This window comes from Cibotium barometz, chromosome 34 (assembly GCF_041138505.1).
Source record: "Cibotium barometz isolate CiBa-2024 chromosome 34, ASM4113850v1, whole genome shotgun sequence".
NCBI lineage: Eukaryota > Viridiplantae > Streptophyta > Polypodiopsida > Cyatheales > Cibotiaceae > Cibotium > Cibotium barometz.
The window spans coordinates 44,905,821-44,914,031 of record NC_141079.1 but is presented as its reverse complement, the minus strand read 5'-3'; positions in this window follow the sequence as shown (position 1 = coordinate 44,914,031).

Here is an 8,211-nt window from a genome sequence, read left to right as displayed (position 1 = left end):
CAAATTCTTACAAGTGAGTAGTTATCATACGTTTAGGGCTTGTCTATGTTTTGTCTTGATGTGAGTAATGAGCATAGTTTAGGATTTGTTTATGTTTTGTCTTGATGTGAGTAATGATCATAGTTTAGGATTTGTTTATATTTTGTCTTGATGTGCTGCTGTTTATTTTCTCAAGAGCAAGGTTGTGTAAATCAAAGCAGTAAGTTGCTATTTATTTCTTGTTGTTTTAATCTTTATTTGTTACTTTCAATCTTCTTTGCATAGTATTGATTTGAAGTGGCATAAAATACCATAGTAATGATCATAGGTTTAGGATTTGTTTATGTTTTCTCTTTATATGTTGCTATTTATTTTCACAGGAGCAACAAGGTTATGAGCAGTAAGTTTCTATTTATTTCTTGTTGTTTTTACCTTTATTTGTTGCTTTCAATCTTCTTTGCACAGTATTGATTTGAAGTGGCATAAAATACCAGAGTTATGATCATAGCAACAAGGTTGTGAGCAGTAAGTTGCTATTTATTTTTTGTTGTTTTTATCTTTATTTGTTGATTACAATCTTCTATGCATAGTAATGATTTCAAGTGGCATAAAATACAATAGTAATGATCATAGGTTTAGGGTTTGTCTATGTTTTGTCTTGATGTGAGTAATTGGCATCGATGTGGAGAGACATAGTTTGGAGTATATTCCACTACCACCGTTGTCTAGCCAGGAATCATAACTCTTAATCAACAATTATATTTCACACACTTCTTTCACTCAAAAAATCACTAATAAATAATCTAAATAACACAGAAATAGCATTCTTAAACTCAACGATTATCTGCTATTTTACACATGACTAAATCACATTTAAAACAATAAGATGGTCAAAATAGAAAAGAAAACAAAGTAACTCAGACAATGTTAAATCATAACAGAACAATCCAAAAAATAGCACAGAAATAACATCATTAAACTCAACTATTATCTTCTATTTCACACATGACTAAATCACATTTAGAATAACAAGATTAACATTAATAGAAAAGAAAACATAATAACTCAGATAAAATTACCATAGCAAAACAACATAACAGATAATAGTAATGATCATACCTCCATTGCTCTCTTGTTCTGTTGATTCTTCTATAGAAATTGATGAACAGAAAGATGATTGAAGGGGAAGATAATTATGTGGTTTCAACTAAATGGCACCCAATAATCAACCTACCCTTCAATTTCTCTGCTCTACAGAAGAGAAGAAACCCCATGATTGAGAATATCTAAACTCATTAATGTGGTTTAGGAGGGATCCGAGAACCTTCTTTCTCTTATTGAGAGGAGGATCTTTTCCCTACCATTCACACATCTTTTTTGGGGACACCCCGTCACCCATGTGATTACCTACCACCATTCAAGGTGCATACACCACTTACATCATTATCTAGTGCTCTCATGTTGCACGGTTCTCATCGCTCCCTCTTAGCACCTACATTTGGAATCTCCAATCCTCAAGTGTGGATACTTTTTCCTCCCTTTGAATTTTGAGGGTGTTTCCACCTCCACCCTTGTTACATCTTTTGAGGGGAGTCTTCATCCCTTCCATTGCATGATACATTTGGAGCCATATCTCCAAATTTTCCACCTTATTCCACATACCCTACTTTATATGGCTCTTATTCATTATTAGCCTTTGCTCAAGCTACCTTGAGCCACTTTGTATGGGATCTTGGATTAGTCTACCATCGACTTTCCATGGCCACCTTCTACATCGACATACCTTTCCTTAGTTTTTGCTAGAGCACCGACTCTAGCCTCATACATTTGGGATACCGGCATACATCTTTGGGAGATTCTCAATTTTCTTATTTACATTTGGGATCCTGACAAGATGGGATCACTTGTGAGGTGGTGTTTAAAAGCCTAAAATGTCACTTTTAAAAGCTATTAGTGTCACTTTTTAATACTAGGATGACACTATTAAAAGTAACTAAATGTCACTTTTAAAGCATCACTATATTACGCATATCACTTTCCAAATTTGAAAATTCTCCTTTCTTGTATATCTCACTTTCCCTTTTTTGCATATGCATAAGTCACTTTTCCTCCTTTAAGAGCACCTCCTCCCTCCCTTTAGCACCTCCCTCCTGTCTTCCTCCTCCCTTCCTTTCAGCACCTCCCTCTCTCCTCCCTCCCTCCTCTCTCCCTCCTCCCTCTCTTTCAACACCTTCCTCCCTCTCTTTAAACACCTCCCTCCCTCTTCCCTCATACCTCCTCCCTACCGCTACTTCTCTCCCTCCCCCTCAACCATGCCAAAAAAACATTAAAAAAGGACTACTTTTTAGAGATTGTTTGAAATAAATCACTTTTTATGTAGGTGGGCTTTAAAAAATTAATAAATATTGCTAACTTTTCAAACATTTTAGAATGCATTTGATCACTTAAATCAAGAGAACTCTCAAAAAAAGATTTGATTTTGACCAAATCAAAACCATCACATTCCATGAAAATTTGAGTACAAAAAACATTACATGTAATAATTGCATAAAACAAATTCTTCTCCTTTCAACTAAGAGAGATCTTTGGCCTTTTGCTTCAATATATATACAGTTGTCTTGCGCAAGTGACCATATTTTTTTAAATTAAACCCATACACAAGGATTTCTACATCCTCTAGATTGAGCGTGTCCACAATGGTGACAACTTCCTACTTTCTTCCCCTTTATGCTTTGTTCAGGATCTCAGGATCGTACTTGCCTTTCAATGGATCTTGTCCAGTTGTCCAATACCAATGCACTTCCATAGCATTTAATACATCCTGCTCTTTGAAAACCTTTGTGACTTTTGCAAGCCAAAATGGATTATCATTTTCATCGTTGGTAGCAAGAACTGCGATCATTGAGCCCTCATTTAGCTCATTTACATTTCCTTCCCACATTTTTTTGTCTTGTTGTCGACGCTGTCTACTCTTCCTGGGACTAACATACATTTCCCTTGTTTCTCCATGAATAAGAGATAATAACTCTACTGAAATTGGCACATCGCTTGGTGACAGCTATATCATTGTCACTTCTTTCACTAAGGCCACTCTCGTGCCACATAAATGCATGTTGTAGCTGGAATGTGTCACCCTAAACTCCTTCAAGTACGTAAGGAGAACTTGGTTTTTGTTTTCTCTACTAGTGTTATCTAATTGTAAGTAGAGAACATGTGGTAGTTTGCCTTGCCATTCTTTGATAATGTTTTGAATGATGGTGATTGTCAAATTAGGATCGTTATGAATGTTAGGAAAATTAACAAAGATCCTTGATGACATGATACCATTGAAAACTAAGGCTCCTACAACATGGAGTTGGATAAAATTTTCCTCCTTGAGATTCTTAGGACACATAAAATGAGGCAACATGGTTTTCTTTTGATCCATGCCATCAATGACAAGGCCTAAATATTTCTTCTTCTTCTCTAAACACTTTTTCCTATGCTTTGCTAATTTTTGGCACTCTATGCTCTACTACTCCCTGTGGATCTTCGAGGCATGTAGAATAAGCACTACAAAAGAGATTCAAGAGTATCAATATTTTTTAAATAAAAAATTAATTCAAAATCACCAGCATGGCCACTTTAAAAGATCTAGAACTTTAAACTTAACTTACATTTTTCTTCGATAATCTTTGATGTGTCTCGCTTTGCTTTCAATTCTGCACACATTTGGAAAACACCCATCCTACTCATTTGGAAAACACCCATCCTACTCTTCTTGGAAATTTTGATGTGAGAGAAATCTTGTCTCCATATTCTCAAGAAAGAGGGAAGTGAGAGAGTGGGGTTTAGACTTTATTTTTGTGACCACGTATAAATTGTACACCTCTCTTTTAGTAAAATTGTCAGGAAGATGTGTGAAGTTTGAGTTAGGTAGTAGTACTTCTTCGTTTTGAAGGTGATAAAGTTTCCCAACCATTGCTTTAGGAAACAATATTGGGGGGTTTCATGTGTGCTCAATGTTAAAGAAAAACTTTCTTAGGCCACATTTGCAAAGATTTTTTTAATTCTCAGATTGCTTATACCAAATACCTTTAAGAAACTTTCTCTGCAAACTGAAACATCTGAGACCGCATATTTAGTTGACAAGGTGGAGCATCGCACACTCATTTTGTGGACCTCTCCGTAAACTAAAAAAATTCATGCACTCTAGTTGGATTTTCTGAAATCCTAAGCTCTTCAAACAATTTCTAGCACAACAAAAATCTCTACATGAATCACTAGCTTTGAAAGAAGCCACTGCTTTCTCTCACCTCTTGCCATTCGAGGTCGTTGTTGCTCCCGATCTCTCTCATTTACTGCTACATTCCCATTAATCTGTTGTGGTTCTTGTTCGACATCAAAAGAAACTCTTCTTGAGCATTGTCTAAAACAAGGAGTTTCTTCATTATCATTCAAATTTGTGTTTACAAAAGGTGTTAGCGAGATAGAAAGGCAAAAGGGCTATAAATTACTAGGACTACTTATTAGAAGCTCCATTTGTTAGAGTCTAACAATCAAAATGAACTAACTTGGACTTCTGAAGGGGTGCCTTAGTAGGGTTATTCTTTTTTCAATGGAAAATAATTTTAATATTTAATATTAAATAAATCATTCTAAATTTAGAAACCATGAGGCTTTAAAAGGGGAGGGAGGGGTTCATTTTTCACATGTGCAAGTTGTGTTTGGAGCTTTGGAGCATTCAACTATCTTCTCTACAAACGTGTCTTTTTTTTGTGCAAACTCTACTTCAAGAAGGTAAGCATGTTTTTTTGAAATTTGAATTTTTAGAAGTAATAACTTTTTGTTTTTGTAAAATTATTACATTGCCTCAAAATCTTAAAATAAATTAAAAGTACAAAATATTATATAACAACAAATTTAAAAAACAAAACATTTTTTCGACCTAAATTTTTTTGATTTTTTTAACAATTTTAAAATTCATGTTAGTTGCTTCTTGGAATTTTAAACTCAAAATGACTCTCTTTTCTAAATTCTATTTTTTTGAAATTTTTGGAGTGAAAAATAACGGTCTATATCTCAAGTGGAAAAAACATTTGGATTCCATAATCCTTTTTGTAATTTTGTAAAAAATTCAAACTTGTAAAAAAAATTTGGTGAAACGAAATCCAAAGTTTTAAGAAAAAATATGTATTATTGTTAAAATCTTAATTGTTTAGTAAAAAACAAAACATGAAGTGCAAGTTGTTTTTTAAAATATTTTCTTTGAGTAAATTTTGGTAATCCTACTAAGCTTATGAGACAAAGTAGATTCTAGAATCCTACTTTGTGATAATCTGGTTTCCAAAATCCAACTCAAGAGCAAAATTGGATTCTAGAATCCAACCTCCTTGAAGAAGTGGATTCTGGAATCCAACTTGACACAAAAAGTGGATTCTGAAATCCAACTTGACACAAGAAGTGGTTTTTGGAATCCAACTTGATAGAAGAAGTGGATTTTGGAATCCAACTTGACAGAAGAACTAGATTCTGGAGTCCAAAGGCACCCAAAGCACAAGGGTTTGTGAGGAAGAAGGAGAGAAAACATGCAAGCTTGGTAAGGAGAAAGCTATCAAGCAGGTGGAGGCTGCTTTGTTGGTTTGAATCTTTTGTATGGTTGCTTTTTATGTGAAACCCCTAAGCTAAGACATAGCTCTGTTGAAGCTATTTTTCCCATGTTGAAGCTTTGAAATTTTCGTTCTGATTTGACAACAATCCCCATAGCTGATGCACGCATGCTACGACCTACGGTGAGTTGCCTTGATTCGCAAAATTAGCATGGCTGATTCACTTTAAGCATTGATGTTTTGTTTTGTGTTTGCACCGCTAGCTGCATTTAGAGCACCTTCTCTTCTTCTCTCGCTATAGTTTTTGCCACAAAAGCATGCTTGTTCTCTTGTTAATGTACAAGCTGCAAAAAAGATGTTCTCCCCTTCTCTCGGCTATGGAATTACACCATTGCAAGGAGTTCACCTCTTCTCTTGGTCTTCTCTCGGTAGTGCAACCACCCACCTCTAGATTGGGTGTGGTGTGTGGCTTCCAAAATAGCTGACCGTTGGTTGGTGTGTGGCCATCATCCCCGAGAGACGAGGACAAGCAAGGGGTTTCATAGCCAACACCCCCTGAGAGAAGAGGAGGACAAGTAGGGGGTTGTGTAGCCAACACCACCAAGACCCCCAAAGGCATGGGTTGGTATGTGGGTGTGGGTTGGTGTGTGGCCAACACTACCGAGCACATGCTGGAATCCAGAACAATAGACGATCTCCTTCTCCTTTTCTCTCTCTCGTCTCCACATGCAAAGGGGGAGACGACATGAGGTGGCCAGACATAGTAGCTATCATATGGACGGAAGGGAAGTGGTGTTGATTGGATTTTTCAAGTATGAGAAGTGGTGGTGGCCATCGTTGTTAAAAATCCTAAAATGGGATTGATCATGGTGATGGACACAATAGATTAAGCATAATTATGGTGGATTAAACCACACTAAGAACTCCATAACTAGAGAGAGAGAGATTGCACACTCAACACTCAATTCTATTGCATATTACAAATAAACCATGTAATGATATAGGCTTTCTGGCCTTATCCCACTTTACATGTCATCATCCAAGTGGAAACTCCTTTTCCACTCTTTTGGTCAACACTCACACACCATATAATATCACATGTGGCATTCTTATATTACCACAATATCTTGCACCTCTAGGGTGCTTTCCCAAATACACACAACACTACAATTACATCTCTCAACACCCCCTCTTAATCAAGGTGTTCCACAACTCACCATCTCCCATATCAATGTAGCATTGCACAACCACAATCGCTACCTCTCAACACTCCCCCTCAATGATACATTAGAGTGTCCATTAAACAAACATGTGTGTGCATGTCTACCATCTTAGACACCTAGTCCATTTTGAGCCGACTCGCTCACAGCAGCGGAACCACTGAGTCCATTTTAAACATGAATGTTCGGGTGGGAACCAAACCATGCACATGCACCACACACGTGCATTGCTCATGCACACATTACAACAACCATTTTGAGCTTCTCAGTAAGCTCGAGTACGGTTACCCTCATACCAAATACAATGCCTTTTGGCCATCATGATGAAAAAACTCTTTACGGCTATCTTTTTGTAATTTCAAGGCGATTACAAACTCTGTGTGTGAATTGAGTCTTCAAGAAAAAATCACAAATATCACAATGCATATTTTCACTATGTTTCTCATGCATGTTAACAAAAGCTTATCAAACTTTATGTGCGTGGACGGGCACTTGGCCAACAAGCATGTGAACAATACATTAGATTGTGTGTGTGTGTCAACCCTTAATTCTAACGGTTAAAGAGCCTTATCAAGAATTGAATTTGTATGGCTAGGCGCATTTTGCACTCTGTGCAGTCTTTCCCCTTTTTTTCTCTCTCTCCTCGGCTACCTCCGCAACTAGTAGGCATCGCCCCTCTATGTCTTGTGCTCCATCTTGCTCTAGCAATGTTTGTTTGCTGCTATCTGTTGTGCCTTCTACGCTTCCCCTCTATCGGCTAGAGCTACCTCTACGTGTTGTTTCTTCATGAGCAGCAGCTTCATCTTCTCTATTACTCAGGTTAGCTTTTCTTTGTCGTCGGCTACACCAAAGTTTTCCACATGCAGCTTGCATTCCCATTATCATCGTCTGGCTCTTCTGAGTGTGTAGCATGCCGATGTTTGACTATCGTGTACTCGACATTTCCTATAGATTGGGCTTTTCTTTGAAGCTCCTATGGCTTTTTATCATGCGATAGTTGTGGATAGTTTCTTGCATAGGTTCCTTCCACATCATATTCGTAGTTCTTTTCCATGTTTGTGAGAATTGTCTATTACATAGGGTAACTGCTTTCCCAAATCGTTGAAGGCCAAACTGTGCATAGGTTCGATTGCAGAAAGTCATTACTTCAGCCTTCTTTTAATTGAACCAATGTTCTAAGTGTAGCCTCTAATCCGCTCCAATAAGCTCCCAATAAAAGTTAATGCTGCAGTCCTTTCTAGAAGTGTGCATAGCCATAAAATATGGCCCTCTTGAGCTCCCAAACAAGCTCCACAATGCATGCTATCTTGCATGCTCCTTCATGATGCAATTGGCTTCACACACCAAATGCCTCTTCTTTGCCTCAACCAACAATCTCCTTCTTGAGATTTTCACTGCCATTGACATGGCTACCATGAGCTCCC